This window comes from Myotis yumanensis, unplaced genomic scaffold, assembly GCF_028538775.1.
Source record: "Myotis yumanensis isolate MYYU_CA2020_CCGP unplaced genomic scaffold, mMyoYum1.0.hap1 SCAF_14, whole genome shotgun sequence".
Taxonomy (NCBI): Eukaryota; Metazoa; Chordata; class Mammalia; order Chiroptera; family Vespertilionidae; genus Myotis; species Myotis yumanensis.
Window position 1 is genome coordinate 50927690 of NW_027223765.1, and position 14126 is coordinate 50941815.

Consider the following 14126-nt stretch of genomic DNA (forward strand, 5'->3'; position numbering starts at 1 on the left):
TTTTGGAGGCCCCCATTCAACTCCTCACTCTTGAGACTCAGAGCACACAGTGCCTGACTTTACAAAATCAGCAGTTTCATCCCTGGGTCAACCTATCTTCTCTTATAGGACAAAGCCAGCAGCCTTGTCCATAGGACAACCTGTCTTCTCATTTCTTCCCCTTGGTGTCAACCTTAGAAGTAAAATGAACCTCCATGCCGGCCCCTGGAGAGAATGAATTCCTCAGAAATCCTTTAGATGGAGAATTAGTTCAAGAAGGGCTAGACCTCCTGGGACAACATAACACAGAAGCTAATCTCCCCACTGCCACTTGCCAAGACATCAGCTTCTAGGATTGAGGAGCAAAGTGAGATGTTGATAAGCTGTTCCACTTGCTATTAAGCTGCTTCACTCTAAATTTATAGTATATTAGATAGAAGGTTGTTTTTTTTCTTAGAAAAAGAAATTTCTGATGATATAAGTAATATGTACTTATGGTAGAATTTTAATATAAAAAGTATAAAGAAGATATGAAAATCAATAACTAAACACTTTATAAACATTATTTTATTCTATCTTCACAAGTCAGATATAACAGCCATTAATATTGGTATACTTCCCCCCAAGCTATTTTTTTAAATTAACTTTGTTAGGACAATTTTCAATTTACAGAAAAATTGAGAAGATAGTACAGAATGTTCCCATATAACTTGAAGCCAGCTTCCCCCATTATTAACCTCTTACACTAGTATGATACATTTGCTACAATTCAGGTACTAACTGAAACTCACAGTTTCTTTGCATTTCCTTAACTAATTTATCATTTTTCTCTTCCATCCACATGACCACATACTAAATAGTCACCATGTCTCTTTAGGCTCCTCTTGGCTGCAGTGATTTCTTTGAATTTCTTTTTTGATGACTTTAATAGTTTTGAAAACTGCTAGTCAGATGTATGTAGGATGCCCTTAGAATTTTCTGAGGTTTTTCTCATGAAGAGGCTGGGGTAAGATTTTTTTTAAGTTATTGTTAATTGGAGTTGAATTGTATGAATTCTTTTTCTGCTAGTGAAACAATCATACAATCTTCCCTTTAGTTTCTTTTGCAGTAAAGTACATTGACAGATTTCAAATGTCATACTGTCTAGATTCCTGAGATAAATCTACTTCATCATAATGCATTTTTTAAACTGGGCCTATGATTTTTCTTTCTCAAACCATCCTTGTGTTGTTTTATTATTGTCTCAATCATGTTCCCTGAAAAACAAACTCTGGGACAGAAATGTATGAGTAAGAAGCTTATTGGGGAAGCTCTCAGAATCTATTCCTGTGGGGGTGATGGCAGGGCAAAGAGTGAAGCTCAAATGCAGCTGCAGTGGAGCTTTGGCAACAGAACTAGCGTGGTGCTTCTATGTTGTCCCAAATTAACTCAGCGGGGACCCTTGCCTTGGATATGGGCTCCAAGGCAACTCTTGGAAAGGGACTTAGATCTGAGTGGTCAGCCGTCCCCACTCTCAGTGACTGGGAAATGCATGCCTGGGTCCTGAGAGCAGGCCTGGAAAGTTTGCCATGGCAACCATACAATAAATAAAGAATATGCTCTCTTCAAAATGGGATTTAAGGAAGTTTTGCTTGTGAAGAGTGCTAAACAATTCACAGAAGCCAGAACTTATCTGTGTTGTTGACTGGTAAAACTCAATTTGAAAACCATCTAGAACATGAGTGGAAGTGGGAGGAGAGGTGAGGGTGGACAGATGTTTGACTCCTAAATCATGTGTTTTAACAGCTTTACAAGTCCTTTTTACCTGCTCAAATCAGTGTTGATAATTACATTTTTGTAGAAAAACGTCAATTTTATATGTTTTCAGATTGATTGGCATAAAATTATAAATAATATCACATAATATTATTAGTCACTCTTCTATAGTTAATCATATCTCCTTTCTTCCCCTCAATTTTGTTTTTTGTGTCTTCCTTTTTTATTTCCCTATCTTCTCAGATGCTTGTCTACTCTATTAATCTTTCCAAAGAGCTGTTCTTTATTTTTGCAGATCATTTCAATAGCTTGTTTTCTATTTAATTGATTTTGCTTTTATCCTTATTAGTCTCTTCTGTCTACTTTCTTTGGGTTTACTCTGTTCTTTTCCTAACTCTTGAGTTGAGTTCTTGGCTCATTACTTTTTTATTGTTTTTCTTTTTAATATGACATTTAAGATGACGAAGTTCTCCGCACACTGATTTAGCTGTGTTATACATGTTTTACTAAATGTAATAGAGATTTTTGGTTGTTCTACAATTTCTTCCCAATCCTTCTTCCTTTCGTGAAGAAGCACTCAATTTTTAGATGACCATATGACTTCCCAGCTAAAGATAAGATTTCTCAGCCTCTCTTGCAGCTAGGGTGGCCATGTTCTGGACACAGAGAGAGACCAGGGCTCCCAAAGCACTTGTTCCAGGACTTTCTGCAGACGAGGTACAATTTGTAAACAGAAAGAGTTACAGAAACCCCACGGTCAGGGTGGTCAGACATGAAGACTGCCCAGTCAGCTTTGAGACTCAAGAGCTCTGTCAGGCCAAGAGAGCACAGGGAAAGGCTAGCTCCCAGGACTGCTACAAGAAGGCTGCAGAATGTAGACTTCTGTCTGGGCTAACATTTGGCAAGCCCATTACTGAAAGAGAAGGGAAGAATGGATATATCTGCCATCATGCACACCAACACACAGGTATGCAGCCGGGTGATCTTGCTTTGGACAATGGAGGTGTGAGCAGAAGTAATACATGTGCCTTTCAATTCATGTCTTTAAAGAGAATGAGCATGCCCTCTCCTTCCCTTTTTCTACTTCCCTATTGGCTGGAGCTGGGAGTTATGCTGGACCTGAGCTGGAAAGAGCATGTTGGAGATGGTTGAACTACAAGCTAACAGCCTGAGAAAGACAGGTCCTCGTTAGAGTCCTCCTGGAGAGCTCCCCTAGATGTTCCCGGCTTAAGAAATGTGTGTCAAACGTGAGCCTCAGGAGCTGGTCACCATGGGGTCCCAGCAGAAAGGCAGGCCAAGCATTCCAGTGCTGAGAGACAAAGCAAACTCCAGCTTACCTGCAGTGTCTTATTTTATCTTTAACAAAGTTCTTTATACATCGCTTGCAAAGTAAACATTGATTTTTAAAACCTAAACGAAATTTTAAAAAGGCGGATTTCAAAAGGAGATATTCCCAAGTCACATTGAATAGTTGGTTACATAAGAGATATCTGTAGCATGCAGACTGTGGCATGGTGGTGTCACAGGATGAGGTGTGAGGGTGCCCCCCATGTAGCAGAGTGTTTCTGAGCTGATGGAATAGATTCTGCCCCACCTCTTCCCAGCTTGCAAATCTGTTTTCTCTAACGATACAGCTAGTATATTGTAACTATACAGTGTTTTATTGTGCCTGGTGCATATTGAGTACTCAATTAGTGACAGCTACTCTTATTTCCAGAATTTACAGCACTGGTCCCGCTCTGGAGTCTTCTCTTTAACTTTCTCTCAAGCCCTTAGCTTCCTTTCCCCCCTCCCAACATAGAAAGACTTGACTCGTTCTTGCCAGCAAATTCCAACTCTGTCATAAGGTCTCTTAAGTTTAAGGATTCAGCTTCTAAATATCAGTACCCTGTTTCCCTGTTTTATGGAAGCTTAAGGATCAAATTTCTATAAAACAGGTCTACATAGAATGGCAAGTACCTGTGCCATGAACGCGTCACTGTTAATATTTGTTCCTGTGATGAACTGCACTGAACAATAACATATTCAGAAAATAACCTGAAGTTGTAGAGGGAAAAGGGCCTCTTTTACTGAGTAATTCTTCAGTCCAAGTGCCCTTTGCACCTCTTGGCTCACCATTAGGTCACAGTAGTTATTATTATTACTGAAACATAAGGTTAGCATTTCCATCATCACTGGGGTTAAAATTTGCATACTTCTGCATAATTATTGTGCACAGCTGCTTGTATGCTTCGTCTTTTATCTTGGTTTGCACAATTCATCTGGAATTTCTTAAAGAGGCTATTCATAATAACAGTCTTGAAAGAACTTCAGGGGGAAGGTTGAGTTCAACATTTTAGCAGCATCCTTCACTTAAATAAAAAGCTTCAGAGCCTCTTGAAGACATGAACGGTTTTGACTGAAAAGTCTAATATCAACCACATGGGCTCAATGATTGCAGAACAAATTTTTTATTGCATTATAAATCTGCCGGAAACAACAACAAAAAGGCCGTCAATCTCTCCCTTACTTCTTGTTGGCATTTTGAAATTACCCTCTCTTCCTTCCTTATTTCCCGAACAAAGCCATGGTATTCAACATTGCCACAAATTCTGTTTGTCAATGATGTTTCTTCCATATGCTGTTAAAACATGTAGGTCAGATGAGAAGAAATCACATAAAAACTGAAGCCATTTAAAAAAAAATCAAGATGGATGAGAGGGACTCAATGACCTCCACTTTATAGCAGAATCAAAAGAAATTGGTCAGCGGCCATTATGTGAAGTAAAGGGAAGGCAGCATAATAGAATAGCTTGAAGGGAAAGCCATCTGAATTTTAGCCCTGACTTTATCCACAGCTTGATGCATTTTGTTCAGCATATCAGTGAACTTTGCATTACTCAGGCCTCTTGGTATCAAGTGACAAAACCCAAATCATATGACAAAATAATTTTTCCCGGGCTAAAATTTGGCAAGCCCATTACTGAGAGAGAAGGGAAGAATGAATATATCTGCCATCATGCACACCAACACACAGGTATGCAGCCTATGGGGTCACATAAAAAGTCCAGGGGCATATTTGGCTCTGGTGTGGCTGGATCCAGGTGCTTAAATGATGTCATCAAAACCATGTTTCTCCTCATCCCTCAGCTTGTTCTCCTGTAGGTTGGCCCCACTCTTGGGCAGGCTTTTCACATCCCGTGGAACGATGGAAGTATAGACTACCGACTACAGAGTGTAAGTAACCACAACAAAACCCTGCAATCTGAGAGCACCACTTTCCCCACCATTCCATCAAAGGCAGATGATCTTTGGATGTCAGGCCCAACCTTGAACCAATGGAAAATGCAAATTGGCTAGGCCTAGGCTACATGTGCCACACACCACACGGACTGAAATTTAAAATCAGGGCACTGTTGCAGAAACAGTGAGGAGTACATGACAAATGGAAGGCAGGCACAAAAAGTACATTTCCACTGCAACCTCTTTGGGAGTTCAGAGCACTCAATAAATTATGGAAATTAGAGTTGATGATGTAAAGCTTTTTACTCTAAGATTTAAACTACAGTATTTCTAAGAATCCTCTGAGGAGGACAGGCTGAATGAAATGCAATATCCATGTTCCTCCTCTACCTTTATTAATAGAACCCCCAATCTGTGATAGCAGTCAGCAAAAGACTACACCTCCTATGATCCCCTGCAGCTAAGTGGGGCTGTATGACTGATATGATAGTCTGAACTATGGCCTCCAAAAATATCCAGGTCCTATTGTCTGGAACCTGCGAGTGTTCCCTTTCATCGGCAATTTGCAGCCTCTGTCATCTCATGGCACACATAAGCTAATTACTAAAATTCTGCAGCACACCAAATTTATATATTTTTTCCTTTCTTACAAGAAATAGGTAAAATTTTGATTCATTCACACTGCACGTCTATTGTTGTGTTGGCTATTGTCATTTTTTAAAAATTTGATAATCTAAGGGAAGGGAAAAGAGGTCAGTGCCTCTGACTAAATAGTCAGGCATGGCATGTTTTAAAAGTTCCCGTGGCCACCGGGTGGAAATCACTGCCTTATGTGATAACAAGCCCTGCGCAGATGTGAGTGGATTAAGGTTCTTGAGATGGGAGATTATCCTGGGTTATCCAGGTGGTTCCTAGAGGCAACCACAAACGTCCTCACAGAATAGAGGCAATGGGAGATTTAATGCAAGAGGAGCAGGCAGGGCCCATTCAGGCAGAGATTGGAGGGAGGCAGTCACAGCCAAAAAGTACCCCCAGTCACCAGGAGCTGGGCTATTCAAGGCATTTCCCCTAAAGCCTCCAGAAGGAGGGCCGCCATGTGGACACCTCAGTCTTCACTCAGTGAAACTGAGAGAGAATGTGAGAATATTAAATTCTAAATTTGTGGTAATATGTTATAGCAGCCATAGGTGACGAATATAACTGAATTCTGGCAAATAAATATGAGCAGAAAGGGAGGTGTCCAACTGCCATCTCATGCCCTTCAAGGGCAAGGTGCAACACTCCCTTCGTCTCTCTCCTCTATGCAGTTGGCTAGAATGCTGGCATGCTGGTGAGCCATCGTGTGCATCACCCATTAGGTACATAATGGTAACATGCTAGGACAGTAGAGCAACAAGATGGAAGGAACCTGGGTCCCGAGTATCTAGCTGAAAACCCAATTTGAGAGAAAAATAAAAGTCTGTGTGGTTTAAGCCATTGTATTCTGGACTCTCTTATTATAGCTAATCTACATCCTAACGAAATGACCATTTTTGTCTAACATGAGACTGCACTTCAAAGACTTCCAACTATAGAGTGTAAGTAACCAAAACCCACAGCCTGCAATCTGAAATCCACCCCCACTTTTGCACCCAGCCATCACTTCCCACAAGTTTCTCCCACAATCTGGGTGTGGTGGGGATACTAAAGCAGTCCCATTCCTGGGCGACTTGGGACTCCTCTAACAGCCAACTTTTGCTGATGGACTCCTCAGTGGCTGTGCCAAACCCTCCTTAGACAACATGGTAACCTAAAATGCTTTCACCCACCCTTCCTTCTCTTTCCCACATTTGGGGCAGCCAGTTTCACTATCTGATCGCACTCCCAACCCTACCAGTCCCTTCTGTTTCCTCTCACAGTTCCTTTCCCTAATTAAATCCTATTTCATTGAATCCCATCTTGGCATTTGCTTCTCAGACTAACACAACATCTTTTTTCAAACATTCAAGAACAATGAGGTCCTCCGGTAATGTAAATAATAATAACAAGAACCTTATCAAGTAGGAAAAGTAACTTGTCATAAACATATTTGCCCAAGGTAACTCTTTGTGAAACAAAGATGACATGGCCATCTTATATTTTACTTTCCCCAAACACCTTCTTGATTACTCCCAAATTCTCTCCTGTCATTTGAAAGTGAACTAGGAGGGCAATCGAGTATCCTCTCAGTATTTGACAAATTGCATTACTGACTTCCCCAAATAATGAATGAAAAGTAAAATTCTATCAATTATACAGTTGCTTTGTCTAAATATCAAGCATGTGGGTGGTTCATGGGAAGCAGGGAAGGATTCTGGATGACTGAATTCTTTATTAACTTTTGGCCAGATTTAACCTGGAGTTGACTGCAGTCTATTATCTCTGAATTTCCTAATGTGCACATGTTTTGTCTTGATGGCTGCTAATCGCTTAGCATAGATGAGCAACTGTCCACACAGTGTGAAGCCTTGCCTTAGCTCCCCAAATTAGAAGTCACGCTTCTATTTCACTTCAGTCTGTCATTTGCACCTTTAGTTGTAACATTTCTTTCTGCTTCGTGTGTTTGCCTCTTGGATCGTCATGCTTTTTATTCACTTTTGTGGTCCCATTAATATTCCTTGCACATCTGTCTTCATCTCACATTTGCTGAATTGAATCAAATGTGAAAGAGTTGGGAAATATGGTGCATTAATATTACTGGAGACTAAGATTTCTTCAGCGGATTCTGGCACATGAGCTGGGAATGTCTTTCCAGGAGTGGTTGTTGGATGAGAAATATGCCATTGAGAGGATCTCAGGGCAGGAAATGTCTGCTCTTGGCAAAGGCTCTGAACACAAAGCAGAGCAGAGAAAATTGAGAACCACGAGTTCTAATCCTCCCCCATGTAGTGTATTTATAACCATGCGGACTGAGGGAAGCCTCTCAGAGGGGTGTGTGTGTGTGTGTGTGTGTGTGTGTGTGTGTGTGTTGCGGGGGGGGGTGGGGGGGGGGAGAGATATGCACTGCTCTTTTGTCTACTGTCACAAAAAAACAAGCAAAACAAAAAAACACCAAAGCTTTTCTACCGCACTTCTGAAAACAGGTTAGATATGTTCTTTTAAATGGTTACAATGGATAACTAATACTGACATAACTCCCAACTAAACATTTGTTTAGGTCTCTAAGGTGTTGTTTTTTTAAAATGTTAAAAGTAAACACAATATCTATTCATAGCAATGAGAAAATATTACTAGAAAAATAGTAAATTCTTAGAATTTTGGAATATTAGTCACATTAAACTGGGAAATAGAAGCAGATTCAGATTTCTAGTTCTGAGTCTGCCACACACTAACAATGAACTCTTCCTATCAACCTCATCTGTACAACTGGAAGAACTGAATTGTTTCAGAGGCTAAACACTGATGCTTGTCTGTATGTCCTCTTTGGAGAACTGTCTATTTAGGTCCTTTCCCATTTTTTACTTGGATTACTTGTCTTCCTTTTGTTAAGTTGTCTGAGTTCTTTATATGTTTTGGAAATTAACCCCTTAATGCATCATTAGCAAGCATGTTCTCCCATACAGTGGGCTCCCTTTTCATTTTGTTGATAGTTTATTTTGCTGTGTAGAAGCTTTTTATTTTAATGTCGTCCCATTTGCTTATTTTCTTTTTAGTTTGCCTTGCCCTAGGAGATGTATCGGCAAACATATGGCTACGAGAGATGTCTGAGATTTTGCTGCCTATGGTGTCCGACACACAGATGGCCAAGAGACATACAAAAAATGCTCAGTCACTAATCATCCAAGAGTGGAAGTTAAAATGACAGTGGGGTATCACCTCACACCTGCCAGAATGGCTACCATCAACAAATCAACAAACACCAAGTATTGTCAAGTATGTGGAGAAAAGAGAACCTTCATGCACTGCTGGTGGGAATGTAGATTGGTCCAGCCACTATAGAAGACAGTATGGAGCTTTCTTAAAAAATTAAAAATGGAACTGCCGTTTAATCCAGTGATCCCACTTTTGGGAATATAACCTAAAAATGCTAAAATGCCAATCAGAAAGAATATATGTACTCCTATGTTCATAGCAGCATTATTTACAATAGCTAAGATCTAGAAATAGCCAAGTGCCCATTAGTAGATGAGTGGATAAAACATCTGTGGTACATTTATACAATGGAATACTATGCAGCTGTAAAAAAAGATCTCTTACCCTTTGAGACAACATGGAGGGACCTAGAGTGTATATGCTAAGCAAAATAAGCCAGTCAGAGAAAGACAAGTATCATATGATCTCACTCATATGCAGAATCTAATGAACAAAATAAACTAATAAACAAAATAGACCCAGAGACAGAAGCATGGAGCAGACTGATGAATCTCAGAGGGAAGGGAGGTGGGGCAGGAAGATATTAACCAAATAACTTATAGGCATTCTAGGGGCCCAGTGCATGAATTCATGCACCTTGAATGGAACTGAGGGCACAGAACTGCAGTGGGCACAGGGTCGGGTCTCAGCCCATCCTCCGCACCCCTGCCCGGCCCCTCCCACCATAGTCCCCGGTCCCCTGTCTGCTGGCAGCCCCACTCCCACTGCCACCACTCCCATGAGCTGATGGCACCGGCCCCGCTCACACCTGCTGACAACGCAGAGCGATTGGGGCTGGCGCCAGCAGCAGGAGCAGGGGGAGGTGGAAAAGCCTTCAGGGGCGATTGGGGCCGGCAGCTGCCACTTGCACCCGCTGATGGCACCAAGTGATCGGGGCCAGCACTGGGCACCAGCAACAGGTGCAAGCAGCATCTCTGGCTCTGGCAGCTGGTGCGAGCAGGTCCATCACGGGCAGTGGGTGCGAGAGGCGGCTGCCAACCCCGATCACCCCTCAGGAGCAGGGGGAGGTGGAGAAGCCCTGAGGGGTGATTGGGCTGGCAGCCGCTGCTCACACCCACTGATGGCGCCGATTGATCAGGGCCAGCACCGGGTGCCAGCAGTGGTTGGAAGCGGTGGCTCCAGCGCCAGGAGCGGATGCAAGCGCCAGGCAGGACCATGGTGTGCGGGAGCAAAGAATTTTTAGTAACCACCAGGGGCTCACCCTGATGACAGCAACTGGCGCCCTGCCTTGGTCTGGTGCCCCTGCTCACCTGCTCCACCATCCCGCTGCAGCTGACACCCACCATGTTCTGTGTGCGCCCTTTGGTGGTCAGCGCACATCATAGCGACTGGTTGTTCCGTTGTTCTGCTGTTCGGTCTATTTGCATATTAGGGTTTTATATATATAGATATGCATAACTCATGGACACAGACAATAGTGTGGTGAAGGCCTAGGGAGGAGACCGAGGTGAGGGCCAAGGGTAAATGGGGAAAAAATGGGATATCTGTAATACTTTCAACAATAAAGATAAATTTTTAAAAACTGATGGTTTATGGGAAAGTACAATCTAAAGATGTGCTTTGTTTGTCCAATCAGCATTTTTTAACTAAATTAGTTGCCTAAATATAAATGAAGACATTTTTCCAGAAAAAAAAAATACAACTTATGACTTCTTTTGAAAAACCAAAAAATATGGCCAGCCTCATCTTGTTTTTCCATATGACAACCATTGGATAAAGCCAGTGTTTCCCAGTATACCTGGCCCATGGTTGGGCAAACAGGTTTGTGTCTCAATTGTTTAGCTCAGCAATTGTGACTCCTGTTCATGTTCCACATCCCTCTCTCCTCCCCGTTCACCCCCAAGCCCCTCTAACACAGAGGTGCTGCAGGGAGCGGGCTGGGGGTGGGGAGGCCACTGCAGGGCTGCCAGGTAGTAGAGCACGGGCAGCAATGAGTTTGAGTCTGGGTCCCTAGAGACTCTCCCGGATCTGGAGCTCTGAGTCTGAGGCTCCCTCCGGATTGAAACAGACAACCACGCCCTCAGCCACCAGCCCACGCCGCGCGCGCACTCCGCACCTTAGTATTCCTGGGGGGAAAAGGGGTGTGGGAGATGCGGGAAGAGATAGGACCCATTTATGTGGTCATTTATGCCTGACCACACTAGACAGCTACTTGAGTGAGGGTACGACTCCTACTCTCCATGACCAATGGGGCCTATCTAGTTCTACAAGTCCATGAGCCTGGAGTATATCTGAGAATCCAGAAACAAGCTCATATTACTATAGTCAGTTGAATTTTCAGTAAGTGTGTCAAGACAATTCAATGGGAAAATAATTTTTTTTTCAAGAAATGGTGCTGGACATCTTGGTAGCCATATGCAACAAAATAAAGTTGGACCCCTTCCTCACACTGTACACAAAATTAATTCAAAATGGAATAATTCAAAATTAACTCAAAATATAAGAGATGAAACAAACTATTAGAAGAAAAACTTCAAATTTGCAAATGTGCTAAAGAAAACACGGAATTATACTCTTTAAAAGTGTATGAATTATATTTCAATTTAAAAAGTGCATGAACCTCCTGTAAGATTCTAAATCTTCATCTCCATTATCCCTGTTAACATTATCAATATCATCAAATTACTTTCCACAGTCATAATTTAACCAGTATGAGCTATTAACTTCACTTCAGTGTAAAACACAGTAAATTATGGCTAATGTTGGAATAAATTTTACTTATGAAAAAATTAGACTTGAGCCTCCTCTTTCAAAAAAGAAAAGTTTGTGAAAATTTTTTTACAGTTACTTCTTTTATTCCTCTTTTGAAGGTGAAAATTTTTTGTACTTCATTTTCTCAAATGAACATCGTAACTCTATAGGACCACATAAAATATTTTCTAGTTTGCATCTTCATCGATGCTAAATTGATTCATTTAACTTTTAACATCCTTTTCTATAATTGCCCTTAAGACTATGCCCTCATGGTCTCTTCTGAACTTCAGCTCAAGCTGGGGCATCTAGAAAATCTGCAGGACTTCAAGCTACCTACCTCACACTACAGTACTTAAACACTGGAGAAAAATAGCCAATTGTCTTGTACAATGACTATGAAGAATGAATCTACTAACTCAAGGCATGCTGTGTAAGCAAGTGAATTATACCGTCTCCTCCGATTGCTTCTCATTCCTTGGCATAAGTGAAGAAGAGACCTGCATCCCCAAAGTACACCCATATTTTCTTAGCTTTATAATAGTTGGAGTCCCAAAAGTATTTTCTCCCTGTGTTGACCAAGCAAAAAAGGTAGTAAATTATTTAACACTAGTGCCCCAGTGCATGAATTTGTGCATATTGAAAGGAAATTAATTAGAAGGTGGCCAGCAGGGCAGGACTGGGTGAGATGGACCAGACACACCCTGGAGCCAACCTTCCATGGTCCCTCCCTGACTGGCCACACCTGGGGCAGTGCCATGGCTCAAAGGGCAAATGCAGAGTGAGCGGGCTCCCTCCAGCAGGTGGGGTCCCTCGGCTTGGCCTCAGGGGATCAGGCCTAAACCAGCTCTCTGACATCCCCTGAGGGGTCCCAGATTGTGAGAGAGCAGTTCTCAGGTGATGCACCCCAGAATCGGGCTCCCTCCTCTCTGGTTCAGGTGTGCGTCAACTGAGAACCACTGCTGCCAAGTCACCACAGCTTGGCAGCTCCTGCGTTGAGCATCTGCCTCCTAGTGGTCAGTGTGCGTCATACCTACCAGCCAGTCAGGTGGTTGGACGGTCGCTTAGCCTTTTGCATATATAGATTATCCAACCAATTTGCCCCAAATTCAAGCATTAAAGGTGAAAACTTATTTGCCCTTAAAAAAGGGGTTCATATGGAAGTGACTATGAATGCAAGTGTGTGAGCATATATAATGAGAAGTGGGGAAAATGTTATTTCTGAGTTGGCTACTGTTTGAATTGGAGTAGGAGTGCAGTTCATCTTCTGTGGCAGAGAATTTCCCTTTGTTTAGAGCAGTGGTTCCCAACCTTGGCTGCACATTAGAATCACCTGGGAATCTTTTTAAAATCCTGATTTCTGGGCCTCATCCTCCAAAAATTCTGTTTCTTTGTTATGGGGTGAGGCCACTACATTAGTAACAAAGAAACAGAATTTCTGGAGGATGAGGCCCAGAAATCAGGATTTAAAAAGGTTCCCAGGTGATTTTAATGTGCAGCCAAGGTTGAGAACCACTGGTTTAGAGCAACACCTTGATGTGTCTACCACCCTCAGCCTCCCTGCCTAGATAAATGCACTCCAGAATGAGAATAAAGTTGATTTGCATAATAAAAGAAAGCAATCCCTTTAAAAGGTGATTTTCAATGGGGTTTGGGCATGAGGATGCCTTCATCTCTATGTCTCCCCCTGCTCCTCTCTGCTCAGTGCAGCCCACCCTCTACGCATACTACACAGACTCCCTCGCCACTGGCTTCCAACTGGGTTCTGCCAGTGGGAGGTAATTGCCAAAGATTGGAAAGTGGGGGGAAGGCCAGGCCAATGCCTCTACTCCACAGGCTGTCTTTATGCTGGGCCCCTGGCTGTGGGAGCTGGGCGACTCCCTCCCGTTTTGAGACTGCTTCGCTGCCCTTGTTCTTAGGTCAGGGCAACAGCTCCCTCCTGTTTCCAGCCGAGAGCTTCCAGTCAGTTCTGCCATAAGTAACACGATTGCTCCTCAAAATCATCATGCTGTGCAACATTGTGAAGGGAAAGCAGGGGCGTTCGGAAAATGGGGTGAGAGGACCCCACACACTGATCTGTGATATTTCAAAAAGATTGGAACCTAATAAAACTTGTGGTCCCCTCGTTACACGAATGAGAAATATATACATACCATAATCACTGCCTTTACCTTGAGGGAGGCCTTGGAGTGAGGCAGGAGGGTGGCGCTGGGGGCTACTGTGCTGTGGCGGCAGGAAGCTTATCTGTGTGGGACAAAGAGTGGTCGCAGCAGCTGGGATGGTGTGGCTGTGGCCATGACAGCGTGCTGAACCAAGGTGCACGGTGGGTGTCTGGCGGAGGAGTGTGCTTTTTGTGTGTTCCTACGCGGCCTCGTTCAACTGGGCGCAGATTTCTGTGTTCACCTAAGGTTTCCCATGGGTGAAATCACACATAAGCAAACGCAAAACTACGGCCAAATTGATCCTGAATATACCAATGGCATTGGAACAAGTGTTACAACACAACTGGCTTACACGGTTCATTCCCCACACCTGGCCTAGGGCCCCCACACCTGGCCTAGGGCCCCCACACCTGGCCTAGGGTCCCC